At 49.6% G+C, this 15,859-nt stretch overlaps 1 non-coding gene across 1 annotated transcript; it reads left to right on the forward strand.

Moving 5' to 3' along the window:
• The first annotated feature begins 15,072 nt into the window (after nt 1–15,072).
• On the forward strand, nt 15,073–15,146 carry TRNAT-UGU. The gene has a single exon. It is a non-coding gene; the product is annotated as a tRNA-Thr (tRNA).
• The last annotated feature ends 713 nt before the right edge of the window (nt 15,147–15,859 follow it).

Genomic DNA, 15,859 nt, shown 5'->3' on the forward strand with positions numbered 1-15,859 from the left:
CACAAGCTTACTACTTCAGTAAAAATAATTCTATTTTCAGGAGCCCCACTAAATAGGGATCCCTGAAATAAATGCACACACTCAATGTTTTCCTGTGCAAATGCATAAAAACCTCCCAAACATGTCCCCCAGCTGAAATCAGTTCCAATCCTCTAAGTGTCTAGGTTTGTTTTCATCAACTAAACAAAGGCACATGAAGACACATTTGCAGGTCCTTGGCCTCCATGGGCTACAATGTGCAGAAGAACAAGAACCACATACACTTTTTTTTTTTGGGAGGGGGGGAGGCATGGCCTAGTGTGTATTACATTTGGTAAGTAAGTTGCTATTGGGACTGAAAACTCTACTGGAGGTGGACAGGAGCCTGTTATAAAAATAAAATAACCAAGAGGGGGGGAGGGATGCTCAGTGGTTTGAGCATTGGCCTGCTAAACCCAGGGTTGTGAGTTCAATCCTTGAGGAGGCCACTTAGGGATCTGGGGCAAAAATTGGTCCTGCTAGTGAAGGCAGGGGGCTGGACTCGATGACCTTTCAAAGTCCCTTCCAGTTCTAGGAGATTGGTATATCTCCAATAAAAAAATAAATTAAAAAAAAGGCTTTACCAAACTCCCTGTTACACATTCAATCCTCTGTTTGTGCACACAGCATCAATTGGGTCTCTAATAAATGGCAGCCTTCCTTTAACACAGATCATTGTTCCTTGTATCTTTCAGATACATTCAAATGGCAGCTGTTCAGAGGTCATGTGCTGCTAGTTCATGAGCAGGAGCAGAGTCTCTGTACTTTTACCAACCGTAGAGCTGGGTGTGTCTGCATCCAAGTAACTGCAGAGTCAGTGTAGTCCCAGACAGTTAATTGCACAGTCTCACTTTCTGGTCTCATTGATCATTTGGATAGAAACAGCAACGATTTGGTGGGTTTTGGTTTTTTTTCCCCTTCGTTTTCTCCTAAGGAATGTGTGATCTTGGGCATGTTAGTTTAAGTTCCCTGTGGGTCAGGAAAATTCCATCTCCTTGAAATAGCTGGGGAAGTGACCTGTTTGTATAACCAAAATAAAGGAGCTTTTAAAGAAGAAACTGCTTTACAAATATGCTGGGATAAAAACAGTAAATTCCACGGCCAGACACCAGGCCAGGATCAATTGATGGGGCCAGGATCAATTAATTACAGAAGAAACAAACTCTTGGGAAGTAGCTGTAATTTGTCCCCAAACCTTTCCTTGTTCTCATATGCTATCACGAATTCTCTTCTAGAGGGCAGAGTTAAGGTTATCTGGGCATGTACCCTCACTCTGTATTCCCTGTTTTTCCAGAGTTTGAGTTTTACTGAACTTGATGTTCTGGAAGTTAAGAGATATTAACAGTCAAAGTTAACTCTCTGTTAACAAAGGTTTTGTTAGTGGCAAATAATGAGACTAATCCCTCACTGTGGTAATTCCACTGACTTCAATGTGCTCTTTCCTCATTTCTAGTTCCAAAAAAATAAGCAAATTAAAACAACCTTGAGAACTAAAATGCTGTGAGAAAATGGAAATTTTAGAAGCTCAAATAATTCAGTTTCTTCTGTGTCTTGTGCGTGTGTAAATGGCACAACACGTTAATTATTAAGCACATCTTTCTTAACTTCTTTAAATATTCTGTAGTACATTAACTATATCCAGTGGGTTGTTCAATGCAGTGAGGTTTTCATGCATTGACCAAAACATATTTTTTCATGTTATGTAAATGAACACAACTCATTGAACACAAAATTGTGTATTTCATGCTGTGAACTGTGTCAGTGGCTCAAATTAATAGGTTTTTTTCTCTCTCTCTCTCCATGAAAAAAGGAAGAAACTGTGAAAATACACATGGGAGAAAGGGGGTTTCTGAGAGCCAGGGTAGATATGGAGATATTTATGAAAGGGGGAGAGGCCAAAGTAGGGCTTTTAGCTGGAGCAAAGGGGGAGGGTTTTTGTGCAGTTTCATTTCAGCCAGCCTCACATCCTGTAGTCCCTACTTCCCCACCCCCCCAACAAAGCCACCTGTGACTCCTGAGACAGCCCCACTGCAAAAACTGCAGAGCCCCCAGCACTCCCTCTCCTAACTGGATCCCCTGGCAGCCAGAGCTCTCCGCAGAACTGCTGTGGTTGCTCTCCTGGGTCTCTGGTCAAGGACGGCTACTGGCTACTCCTGAGAATGCAGCTGAGAAATGACTCACCCTTCTCTAGATTCTCACCTGTGGGCTCTGAGAAGCAGGATGGGGCCTGTATGATAAAGTCCATGTAACATTCGCCTCTCATCCCAGCCCTGGTATGTCACCAGTAGCTGCTGTCCCTGGGTAGCAGCCAAGGATGTTTCCCACCGTTCAGGAGACCCCAGCCTGGGACTAAAGTCAGCTTCAGGCTTCTCCTCTCTCCCTTCTTGGAATCAAGTTCATGTTTTTACCATGAGTTAAAACAGCCCGAACCCCCAGAGTCTGGATCAATGTCACAAGTTCCCAGATGAGTGGAGTTATATCAGTTCTCAGCCTGAGTCCTTTGCTCTTAATCCTGAGGATATTGTCCCACAATGGGGCCATTTCCCGCCTCTCTTTCATACAGAAGCACAATTTTCCTTGCACAGACACAGGAACAGCAAGATCTTTCTCTGTCCCTTGCGCAAAGCAGGGGGCCCTGGGCACCTCCAGTCCTGGCTGTAAGATATTTCCTCCCCTCTTTCTTTATGCTGCTGTTGTTATTTCATGGATTGTCTGGGATGGGGAAAAGCTGCGTTCAGTCCAGGTGGAGGGGGAAAGAAACGTGAAAGTCTCAGGCCCCAACCCCTGCTACCAGGATCACTGAAGTGCTGGGAATCTGCATGGGAAAGGGACGGTGTGAATTGTCAAGGTGGGGAATGAATAACAATCTACAACAGGGGTCAGCAACCTTTCAGAAGCGGTGTGCCGAGTCTTCATTTATTCACTCCAATTTAAGGTTTTGCGTGCCAGTAATACATTTTAATGTTTTTAGAAGGTCTCTCTCTATAAGTCTATATATTATATAACTAAACTAGTGTATTGTAAAATAAACGAGGTTTTCAAAATGTTTAAGAAGCTTCATTTAAAATGAAATTAAAATGTTGATCTTACGCTGCCGGCCCGCTCAGCCCGCTGCTGGCCTGGGGTTCTGTTCACCTAGGCCGGCAGCGGGCTGAGCGAGGCCTGCGGCCGGGACCACGGCTGGCAAGGGTCTGTCAGCCAAAACCCAAGACCAGCAGCAGGCTGTGCGGGGCCGGGACCCAGAGGCCTGGGGGCAGAGGGCTGGAGGCTGGGTATGTGGGGGAGTGTAGGTGTCAGGGCAGAGTGGGGCCTGGGTATGGGTGGGGGTGCCGGTGTCAGGGTTGGGGGAGGGATGAAGGAGTCAAGCAGAGGTGTATGAGTTGTATACTGGGTGTGTATGAGGGAGGTACAGGGCTCAGGACGGGCCTGAGGGGTGTGCAGGGCTCAGGGCAGAGGGCATGGTGTATGTGTGGGGGTTAGGCCTCAGGGGAGAGGGCTGGGTGACTGCCCCCCTAAGAACTCCCAACCCCGCTGCTCCTTGTCCCCTGACTACCCCTCCTGGGACCCCTGCCCCCAACTGCCCCCCAGGACCCCACACCCTATCTAAGCCTCCCTGTTCCTTGTCCTCGGACTGGACCCTACCTCCTACCTGTCCCCTGACTGCCCCGACCCTTATCCACACCCCAGTCCCCAGCCAGACCCCTGGGACTCCCATGCCCCATCCAACCAGTCCCCGCCCCTGACAGGACCCCCAGAACTCCCAACCCATCCAACCCCCCCCCCGCTCCCTGCCTGCCTGCGCCAACCCCTCTCCACACTCCTGCCTCCTGACAGGACCCCCAGAACTCCCAACTCATACAACCCCCCAGCTCCTTGTCCCCTGACCACCCCCTCCAGAAACCCCCCACCCTAACTGCCCCCCCGGACCCTCTTTGCTCCCGGTTCCCTGACTGCCCTAACACCTATCCATCCCCTGCCCCCTCACAAACCCCAGGACTCCCATGCCCCATCCAACCCCCCCTGCTCCCTGACTGCCCCCTACAGAGATCCCCACCCCTAACCCCCCTGGGACCCCAACTCCCCATGCAACCCACCCTGCTCCCTGTCCCTTGACTGCCCCCACCCCTTATCCAACCCCCCCAGCCCTGGGCCCTTTACCTTGAGGCTCCATGCAGAGCCAGACACGCTGCCCTGCAGGAGAGCACAGCCCCGGCCCTCAGAGCGCTGCGCGCAGCGGCGGCAGAGCTCCAGGTGACTGGGGAGCATGTCTGCCTCCCCGCGGAGCCAAACGCTGCCCCACGGGAGCGCGCGGCCCTGACCCCCCCAGAGTGCTGGACGCGGTGGCAGGGCTCCAGGGGAGGGGCCGGCAGCTTGCTGCACTTGGCCGACGCTCCGACCTCGGAGCGCGGACCCCGCGGCTTGCTGTGCCGGGAGAGTGGGGCCATTTGCCCACCCCGTGCGAACGGCTATGCTTCTGCTCCCTGCTCTCACGGGGGGAGCAGAGGGCAGAGGAGAGTGGGCAAGGCTGGGCAGGATTTTTAATGGAATTCTGGAGTCCGGACAAGCTCCAGCGTGCCATTAAAAATTGGCTCGCGTGCCATCTTTGGCACGTATGCCATAGGTTGCCGACCCCTGATCTACAACAAGAGCCACCTCATTAATCACTGACACAGGCTAATCCTGCTGCAGATAGCAAATAATCACTCCCAGTTTCCCTTCTGTGCAGCCATGGAAACAGTGACCCAATTGCACGGCAGTGAATGTGCTGGGGAAAGCTGGACTTCACAGGCAGGTGGCAATAGCAGATCCTAGAAACACCTGGAGCTCCCCACACCACTGCTGCCACCAGAGTCAGGTGTTGAGCGACTCACAGCGCCCCTCCCCTCCCATTACCTTCCAGCAGGGGGTGGCAGCACCCCCCACCCAATGCAGGGGAGAGGGCTGAGAGTATCTCTGCACCCTGAGTCCAGGGCACCCACTCTCTCTGCCCCACACATAGAATCTGGCCCTGCTGCAAAGTGACCCCTAAGAACCAGCAGCCTCCAAGACAGCAGGTTTGGCCCTCAGAAGAGGGAATGTGTCCCCCATGCTGCTTTTAGGCCACTGGATGCTCTGGAAACAAGAGGGCTTTTAGTGTAACCCAGGGGTCAGCAACCTTTCAGAAGTAGTGTGCCAAGTCTTCATTTATTCACTCTAATTTAAGGTTTCACGTGCCAGTAATACATTTTAATGTTTTTAGAAGGTCTCTTTCTATAAGTCTATAATATATAACTAACTATTGTTGTATGTAAAGTAAACAAGGTTTTAAAAAATGTTTAAGAAGCTTCATTTAAAATTAAATTAAAATACAGAGCCCCCAAGACTGGTGGCCAGGACCTGGGCAGTGTGAGTGCCACTGAAAATCAGCTCACGTGCTGCTGCCTTTGCCACACGTGCTATAGGTTGCCTACCCATGCTGTAACCCAGGCCAAATACAGCCCATCTGGGGATGTAGCTCAGTGGTAGGGCACATGCTTTGCATGTATGAGGCCCTGGGTTGCATCTCCAGCTTCATTTTTTCACCCTGCTGCTTTGCTCATGCCTAGAGGGGATGTGGCCCAGCAGTCTTCCTGCGCAAGTTTCAATCCTGCTCAGTCAGGGGCAAGTGCCAATTGCATGGAAGGTCTGGGGGGGTTTCTGCTCCTAAGTCACCTTAGTACATTTAAGATTCCCACCCGCTGTGTTGCTTGGGCCAATGGTAGATGAGAAGGGTGAATCCTCCAGCACTGGAGGGAAAGGTCCCATCTGCACAGACTGAGAGGCAAGGAAACAGAGGGGCAGCCAGTGCTCAGAGAGGAGAGAGGTCAGTGATTTACACCCACCAGGGGACACTGTCTTTTTGAGGTGAGTGCAGCTTGCTTGGGATGGTGCTGACGATGGATAGAAAAAAGGCTGGAGTCAGTGACTGATGAGACCACAGAAGGGGAAGGGGAATGGCAGACCCACAGAAGGTCCTGGGTGCTCAGATGCCCCAGTTATTGCACCCTGGCCTGTCATAGAGAGAGAAAAGACACCGAGGGACCCAGCCCCCCTACAGTGATCCCATGGACAAGAACCTGGCTGGGAGTGGGGTGAAGGTTCCCTGTGGGCAAAGGGGAGCTGAAATCCCTCAGTGTCCTGGAATTTAAGCAATGGAAGCTTCAAACCCTGCACGGATGTGGGCTGAGGTGCATCAGCAGAAGGTTGGGCTGGACAGGGGCGGCAGGTTTGTGTAATTTTTGGTGGTGCCCAGAATGGGACCAAGTCCTGCCCCACCCTACCCCCACACAGGGCCAGCTTTAGGCCGATTCACCCGATTCCCCTGAATCGGGCCCCGCCCCTAAGAGGCGGGGCGGTAGAAGCAGGGGAGCCCTGGCCCTTTAAATAGCCCCCGAGCCCCAGGCTGCTGCTGCTACCCCAGTGGGGAAGGGAGGAGGAGGGGCAATTACAGTACAGGATGGGCTGTACCCCCTGTACCCGCACCCCCTGCCCACAGCCAGCGCCACACCCCCTGCCCTACTCACAGCCACCCCCTGCTGCACCCCCCCGCCTGCACCAGCCCTGCACCCTGTGCCCTGTCTGCACTAGCCCCACACCCCCTGCCTGAATCCAGCCCGTCTCGAGCCAGCAGTCAAATGGGGATTTCATACTTTCCCGCTAGTGGAAAGTGCTGGGAGAATCCCCCAGCCAAAGCTGCTCTGACAGTGCTAAGCAGCATCTGACCATTCGAGGTCGGAGCGCATTGCCCAGGAGGAGGAGGGTTTGGCTCTGGGGTTTCACTTCAGCCCAGTCTAGAGAGAGGGGCCCAGCCATGGAGTTTGTCTCAAGAAGACCAAGTCTCCAATTTGTTAAGGGCGTTTTGAATTCCAATCCTGTGCCCCAAAGTGCTTGGTGTCAGCTGCAAATTTTAGAAGCATGCTCTCCACTCCATTTTCCAAATCATTCATGAAAATATTGACTAGTACCGGACCCCAGACTGATCCCTGCCGGACCCACTAGGTGCACCCTCTCCATTGGACAGCCAGACATGGAGACGGGCTCTTGGAGTCTGGGCTTTCAACCAGCTCTGCACCCACATGACACTGATTGCATCTAGACTGCATTTCCCTCATTTGCTTGTGAGAATGTCCTACGGGACTGTGTCAAAAGCCTTAGTGACACCGAGATCGATCCCATCTACTGTTTACCCACCTCCACTAGGCCTGGAACCCTGCCAAAGAAGGCAAGAGGATTGGTTTGGAATGATTTGTTCTTGACAAATCCATGCTCACTAGTCCTAAGAACCAAATTATCCTGTAGGTGCTGCTGACAAACTGAGTGTTTAAGAATGTATTCCAGTATCTCCCCAGCTATGGAAGTGAGGCTAGCTAGTCTGTAAGTCCCAGGGGTCTCTTTGTTCCCATCTTAAAGATAGGTCCTGTCTTGTTCATGGATGGGAAGATGTTCTTTTTCAGGGATCTCAGACGAGAACTGGGGCACAACACCTGGTTTGTTAAGGCTACAAAAACAGAGGCAGGAACCTCTTCTCTCCTGCTGGCAAAGAACCCCAGGTACCTAAGAGACAGGGACTCACATCCCTGAATGGGCTTTTGTCAAGGTTCCTCCCCCACTCTGAACTTTAGGGTACAGATGTGGGGACCTGCATGGACACTTCTAAGCTTAATTACTAGCTTAGATCTGGTAACACTGCCACCATCCAGAAATTTCAGTGTCTGGATCACTTTCTGTCCCCCCAAAACCTTCCCCTCCCTGGGCAGCCTTGAGAGGGTTTTTCACCAAGTTCCTGGTGAACACCGATCCAACCCCTTGGATCTTAACACAAGGAGAATTTAACCATCCCCCCTCCCTTCCCCCACCAATTCCTGGTGAGTCCAGATCCAATCCCCTTGGGTCTTAACACAAGGAAAAAATCAATCAGGTTCTCAAAAAGAAAGCTTTTAATTAAAGAAAGAAAGGTAAAAATTATCTCTGTAAAATCAGGATGGAAAATACTTTACAGGGTAATCAGATTCGCATAGCTCAGAGGAACCCTCTCTAGTCTTAGGTTTAAAGTTACAGGAAACAGAGGTAAAATCCTCTCAGCAAAAAGGAACATTTACAAGTTGAGAAAACAAAAATAAGACTAACACGCCTTGCATGGCTATTACTTACAAGTTTGAAACATGAGAGACTGATGCAGAAAGATTTGGAGAGCCTGGATTGATATCTGGTCCCTCTTAGTCCCAAGAGCGAACAAACCCCAAAACAAAGAGCACAAACAAAAGACTTCCCTCCACCAAGATTTGAAAATATCTTGTCCCCTTATTGGTCCTCTGGTCAGGTGTCAGCCAGGTTTACTGAGCTTCTTAACCCTTTACAGGTAAAAGAGACATTAACCCTTAACTATCTGTTTATGACAGCTTTAAAAAAGGCAGTGGTTAAAAAGTTTGTCCCTGACCATTTCTTGTTTCCACAGACTAGACATTTTAGCAAACTTTAGAATTCCTTGGTGCTAAACACCGTGAAACTCCCCTTTCTCCTTCACAGAGGGCTTTAACTCCCCTTATCTCACTCAGGCTCACGACCGCCCAGAGTTCGAGAATTGTCCCTGTTCCCATTGGGCAGATGGGGAGAAGCCTGAGGTGCAGAGAAGGGAAGTGACCTACCCAAGGGCCTAGACAGCAAGGCGGTGGCAGAGCCAGAAAGAGAAGCCACCAGTCGTGACTCCTGTTCTAACAAACAGCAAAACCCCCCGGAGGCAGGGATAGAGCCCAGGAATCGAGATGGTGGGGAAATTTCATTGAAACTATTTCAGTCAGAAAATCCCCTTCAGACTAAACCAGTTTGTTTCTCGAAATCAAAACAAGTGGGATGAAAGTTCTTTGCAAAAATATTTTGTTGCAAAACAAAAGCATCTCCTGTTTGTCACAGTGTGTTAAATGGTCTCATCGCACACAAAGAGGAGACACTTAGATCTTGAAAATTAGATAAGATGCTTCAGTCTGAGCTAAGATGTTGCTGCTCTTCACAATTTCAAAATAAAAAAATACAAATCAAATAGACTATTTCAGCTATTCTATTATGTCATAATCTGCTCTGAGTAAATGTGATAGGACACCTCATATTATGCACTACTCCTAGTGACACTCTCCAATGGATCCCCGTCCTCCACCCTCCGTGAGGTAGGTAGGAGCGGATCATTATTATGCCTCTTGAAAGAGGGAGAAGCTAAGGCTGAGAAAGGAGAATTGACTTGTCTTAGGTCACACGGCCAGTCAGTGGCAGAGTTGGGAATAGGACCCAAGAGCCCTGATTTTCAAACTAACCATCGGATCTTGAATTTCACACATTGAATGACCTGAGTAAAGTGCTCTCAGATGAGCTCCAGACCAACAACAGTGCACAGTAATTGTTCAGCAAGTATTTGAGGAGAACTGCAATGTTAGAGAGAATCATGAACTGCTCAGAGACAATTAATGCAGAAATCAGCAAAATTTGTCAAACATATAAGTGGTTATGACTTATTTCCTTGGTCTTAAAAGAGAACTGCAAAAACCTGAGTCTCCTCCCTGTCAATAACCCCCTACTCAGCCAATCAGGGTAGAGACTGAGGACGGGAGGCTGATGGTTCTCACCAGAGAGCCCAAAGGATGGTCCAGGTCACCGGTGGGGATCACTGCCCGAGCACTATTTCAGCCCCACATTTTTGGGTGGACCTCCCAGAGTGGGAGCTGCAGAGCACTCCCCCGCAACACACACAAACACCCCCCCCCCCAATATCCTGGTGTTGGGAGGGGAACAGGTGAAAGGACAAAAGAAGCAGGAGACGAAGAGAAAGGAGGGAGGGATGGAGGAAGGGAGGAAAAGGTGAAACAAAATGGACAAACCCTAATGTCCCCAGTGATTCTATGGGACAAAATCCCAGGTGCGGAAAAAAATTCTGCCTCCTTAAACTCGTCTTTTCCATGCCTAGAATTCAACTGTCACCAGATGGATCAGACTGAACAGGTTTCAGACCTCGAGGAGGCTCTTACCTTCTAAACAGGGACGGCTGTTTTCTAGTAAAATCAGGAAAAGGGAAGGAGAAAACTCGAAAGAGGTTCCTCCTGGCGCTCATGTACGTGAACCCAAATACTCTCTCAGTCCTCAAAGAGAGACCTGGAGAAGGAGACTTGCTGAAGCAAAGCCACAGGGGTCTCTGAGGTTTCCCTGAGCCCTCGCCCCTGTCCTGCCTGGCTGATGTCAGCATCTCTCTATGAGGTCACCACCTCCCCACCACCTTGGACCAATAGTCTGAGGTCCTGCAAAAAGCCTTTGTGATGTCACTGCCACACCCCTCCCTCGCTGTGCTAATGTCCTGCCCCTGGCCAGGCACTGTGGAGGTTTGAGCTACTCCCTGTGGATCACCCCACTCAAGGAGCGTTCGTTCTAGGCAGCAAGCCGGCTAGACAGGAAAACATCAGATGCTGCTCCCAATGCTACACTCAGTTTTTCATAAGTTAGTCAACTTTATGCCCGAAGAGACCATTAGAGCATCTAATCTGACCCCCTGCATACCACAGGCCTCCTGTATGAAACAAGAGCTACTCTTGGGGCAAACACATTCCAGAAAGGCATCTAGTCTTCATTAAATGACATCAGGAGATGGTGAATCCACCACTTTCCTTGGTAGCTTGTTCCTGTGGTGAATCATCCTCGCTGTTGAATATTTGTGTCTTATTTGTAATATGAATTTGTCTGTTTTCACCTTCCAGCCATTGGGTCTTGTTATGCCTTTCTCTGCTCGATTAAAGAGCCCTTTCATACCCAATATTTTCTCTCCATTAAGGCCCTTCAACACTTCAATGAAGTCACCTTTCAATCTTCTTTTGATAAGCTAAACAGGTTGACCTCATTCAATAGCTCACTAGAAGGCATTTTTCTCCAGCCCTCAGAACATTTGGTGGCTCTTTGGTCATCAGACTCCTGAACTGCAGCTGGATGTGGTTCTTGTTCTTCTGCACAGCATAGCTCCTGGAGAAGAGGGATCTGCAAATGTACATTCATATGATACCTTTGTTTAATTGATGAAAACATAAACTAGACACTTAGAGGATTGGAACTGATTTCAGCCGATGGACAGCTTTGCTACGTTTTTATGCATTTGGACAGCGAAATGTCGAGTGTTTACATTCATATCAAGTACCCTTGTACAGTGGAGCTCCTGAACAGAATGGAGAATGGAAATGATTTTTTTTTCCTTTTTTTTTAAAAAAGAAAGAAGGTTATAAGAGAACACAGGAATTTGAACCAAAGACTACTTAATCAGCAGTCAAGCACTCTACCCCTGAGCTATACCCCCATGACAACAATAATGTGGACTCATGATCTCCAGCACTTTGAAGGACAGACCCTGCTTCCTCGAGGTCCTTTGCCATTCCTAGACCACAAGTGGTTTTAAAAATGGGGTTTGATTAAACTTCTTAAATGTGGTAAACACCACAGCTTGCACACCCACCGATATAGCTTCTCCCACTGACATAGCTGCCACCCCTTGGGGAAGTGGATTAACTACACCCACAGGAAAACTCTCTCCCCTCAGCGTAGAGCAGTGGTTCTCAAACTGTGAGTCACGTCCCCAAAGTGGGTCATAACCCTGTTTAATGCGGTTACCAGGGCTGGTATTAGACTTGTTGGTGCCTGGGGCTGAAGCCAAAAGTCTGAGCCCCACCACCCAGGGCTGAATCCATCAAGCTCTGGTTTTGCCCTCCCCCAACTGGGGCAGGGCTCAGGCTTTGTCTCCCCTGCCTCTCCCCAGTGGGGAGGGGCTTGGTCCCTCTTTCCAGGGCCATGTAGTAAGTTTTTTTGGCAGAAGGGGGTTTCAGTGAAAGAAAGTTTGAGAAACCCTGGCATAGAGCCTCTCAATATGTCAAGACTTGGCTCCCTGTGGCAGATCAGACACTGAAAGTACAGCCATGGAGACACCACACACCAGCCTTGCCTAGCAGGCAAGAATCAAACCTCTACAGAAAGACACCTGTTGTTTTTTAACTCATCTCCCTAAGCCCTCAGCCACCACCACTTAACAAAGGGGCTTTTCTACACTATGGTTCTGGTCTCACTGAAGGGTCATTTCCAACTGTTTGCTCAGACCAGCATTAGGGGAAATGGTGCCCTGGGCAAAGCTTGTACTTTGGTATTTCCCCATTGCCCCTGGACGATCCCCACTCCCCCTTTACTGCTAGCTCCTGCACTCCCAACCCTTGCGCCTCCTTCACCCCTAACTCCTGCCCCTCCTGTGCCCCCTTTGCGCTTAACTCCCTGGGCCACCAGCCATTGCCCCGCTCCTGCAGCCCCTTCACATGGTTCCAGTGCTGGGGGCCCCGCACTTGTTCTCCCTTTCCCTGGGCTTTGGCATCACTAGCCCGATTAGCGAGTAGGGTTCAGTGGTTCCCAAAATGTGGGGCATGACTCCTAGGGGGACACAGAGGAACATTCATGGGGGCACCTCAGGGCCTGAGCCAGCCCCCATGGAGGGAGCAGCACTCAGCCCCACTCTGTCCCAGCTCTTCCCCAACCCCACACTCAGCCTGGGCCTCTGGCTCCCAGCTCAGCCTCGACCCCCTTACCCCTGTCTGCACCCCTCTCCCCAGCAAGCAACAGCCCCACTCCCAGCACCGGTACATGACCGCGGCTTCCGAGGGGTCACAGCCATGGCTAAGAGGGCACAGTGTGAAATGTTTGGGGACCACTGGTTTAGGGTGATGTTCTCAATCACTTCTATGCAGTCCAATAAAAGCTATTCCTCACCCACCCACCCCTCCATTAGGACGGACTAGGTATGTTCTGCTGCCCTTCACTCATGCAGGAAGGATAATAACATTTCATTCCACTCAATCCTAAAGTGATTTGTAACCCACCACCAGCCAAAACTGGTCATTTTGGGAAAGTGGCCCCATCATGCTGCATAGCTAGGCAGAGTAGGTGTGTCTGTGCAAACACGGTCTGTTCCTGAAGTCTTTCCCCCAGCTCCTCACTAGATGTGAGGGGGGAGCTCATTCAGCCCCTGCTTCTGCTTAGTATTTAAAAACTCCTTATTGTCCCTAGCTCTGCTGGCCTTAGATTTCTCCTCCAGTCCTTTTTCTAACAACTCAGATGAGGTGGCCAAGTGGTTAAGGTGATGGACTGCTAATCCATTGTGCTCTGCCTGCATGGGTTCGAATCCTATCCTCATCGGATGCATTTAGTTTTCACCCCTCCTTTGTAGACAACCATCTCCCCCTTTGGTACAATGACAGATCAAACAATGTTGCTCCTTGCAAACAAAAACCTTCTCAGAAACTCAGAACTCCCTTGCTTTAAATAAAATGTCTAAATCCCAGATTTCTTAAAAAAAGAAATTCTCTAGTGCTGTATTTCTTAGTTTTTATCTCAAAAGGGAACATCCTCATCATCTCCCCCAAACACCCTGGGACCTGCCCAAATTATTAAAATACCCTCAACCCGAGCAAGGCCAGAGCAGTGAACCAGAGCTAGTGTCTAGGCCAAGCTGTTCTGAAGGAGGCAACTCAAACATTTTCTCCCTGCTTCCCTTGGCAAGGTCTGACTAAGAAAACAAAATTCCCCAAACTGAAAATTTTCTGCTGAAAAACTAATACTAGTCTGGTTGGGGACTTTGGTTTGCAAGTATTATTGTTATTATTCTCTTCTGATTTCTGAATCAGTTCAGTCTTTGTCCTCCAGGTGTGTTTCCACCTGCTGAGTTGTGGGGGAGAGAGGCCAAGTTATGATGTCTCTTCCCCTCTTTCATAGTTTCTTCCAACTTGCTAGGAAGCTCCTTTGCTACGATGTGAGTCAAGCAGTGTCCATTGTCTCCGTGCTATCTCGGAGAAGTCTGCATTGTACACGGTTCCTGGGCTAGTCCTTGGGAGTGTGGATCCCTTCAATGGGCCAGCAGCGAGTCTGGCTCCTCCCTTGTCACACCTGAAAGGCTGGTGGGGGACATTTCCCAACCTCATAACATATCTCAGTAACACACACAGAGCAAAACTTCATAACTTCCCAACCAATGCGAGCACACACAATCCAACATGATATTAATGTTCAACAGATCAAGACTTTTGAAATGATACATCACAAGGCAGACTTTGAACAAACCATGTCATCATTATATGAGAGTGGTGAATATGGGGCTTCCAGGTGCTGCTCTGAGCACAGCGTGCCACACCTGGGCTTACATTGCAATGGAGACGTACCCTTAGAGTCCATCTCTCCTGGGATAAAGATGGCCCACACCTGACTCTCTGCCAATCCCCACTGGGCCCTGACAAGTGTTGTTCGTGTTTGTATTCTATAAAGCAGAGGAGCAGATGAAGTTTTGCTCCCAAGGTGTGTGTGTGATTCTTTGGACAGGTCTACACTACAAAATTAGGTTGGTGTAATTACATTACTTAGGCTGGCAATGCAGTTCTATCAAGCTAATCACGGTATAGATAGTGGCTCAGCTGTCAGAACTTTCTGGAGCTATGAAAGGGGAGGGGCCCAGCCTCTGTAGCAGGAATGCAGGGCAGGTGAGTTCACGGCAGGCATGGTGGGATACTGGTGGAGGCCAGTTATGGGGATATAATGACCAGCAGCATTTACACTGACATTTGTCACTTTAAGTTTGCTGCAAAAAGCTCTAGGCCTCTCGTCGAGGTGGTTTTATTTTGTCACCAAAACAGGGCAATTTTGTCGCCAGACGTGGTATTGCAGTGTGTGCACCAGCCAAAAACTGCTGACTGAGGGAGCGTTGTGTGTTTTTCACACATCTGAGCAATATAATGATGCTGAAGTAACCTTGTAGTGCAGACTTGGCCAAAGATTCTCTCTCTCTCTCTCTCTCACACACACACACACACACACACACACACACACACACACACACACACACACACACACACACACACACACACACACACACACCCCTTGCAAGGAAAACCTCACATGCAGAATCCAAACACAAGCAAAGCTTTTCAGGCCCCAGTGGGGATGGCAGGGAGTCAGGTGTGGGCAGACACGGTGTTGTTGCCACAGGCAGGCACCATGGCTTAGCCGGCTAAAGCACCTGTCTTGTAAACAGGAGATCCTGGGTTCAATTCCCAGTGGTGCCTTATTGATTAACTCTCGGACAACCTGGTATTGGCTACTGTGGGAGGACAAAACACAGAGCTCTTTGGTCCAGCCCAGTATAGTTGTTTAAATTATACTCACAGGCACTGATAAGAGACTTACTGAAAGTTTGGGAGTTAAGACCTGATAGGTCAGTGTTCCAGCCTGTCACAGATGATCCTGCTTCCTCTGGGACAGGGGCAGGTCTGGGCTCTCACACCAAATGGCTCATTGTGGCTGCCAGAACCTGTGGGCAGCTCATTTAGTTTACACCGAGGGTTGAGTCCTGCTTTGTGCACCGTGTGTGACAATGAAAATCCTAAACTGCCCTTTGAAATAACGAATGCAGCAGGACGTGTTATTGTCCCTGCCCCAAAGCAGACAGACCCATGGAGAAATGCCATTGAGTCCAGGGTAATACTCCACTGCCATTTTACCTTTTTCGCTTGCTAAACTCCCTCCCAACCTTGAGGGCTCCCAGAGCCCGGTATTGAGCCTGAGCCGAGATGTCTACGCTGCAAATTTACCACCCCACAGCCCTAGCCTGGGAGCCTGCACTGGCACGGGACAGCACTGGGTGTTTCATTGCAGTGTGGACATAGCCTAGCATTATGTCTACACTGCCATTAACACACACAAGTCACTATTCTCAAACCCTGGGTCAGTTGATTCAGGCTTGTGGGGCTTGTGCTGCAGGGTTATAAAATTACAGTGT

The sequence above is a fragment of the Mauremys mutica genome, unplaced genomic scaffold, assembly GCF_020497125.1.
Source record: "Mauremys mutica isolate MM-2020 ecotype Southern unplaced genomic scaffold, ASM2049712v1 000623F_np12_subseq_1:106961_obj, whole genome shotgun sequence".
Taxonomy (NCBI): domain Eukaryota; kingdom Metazoa; phylum Chordata; order Testudines; family Geoemydidae; genus Mauremys; species Mauremys mutica.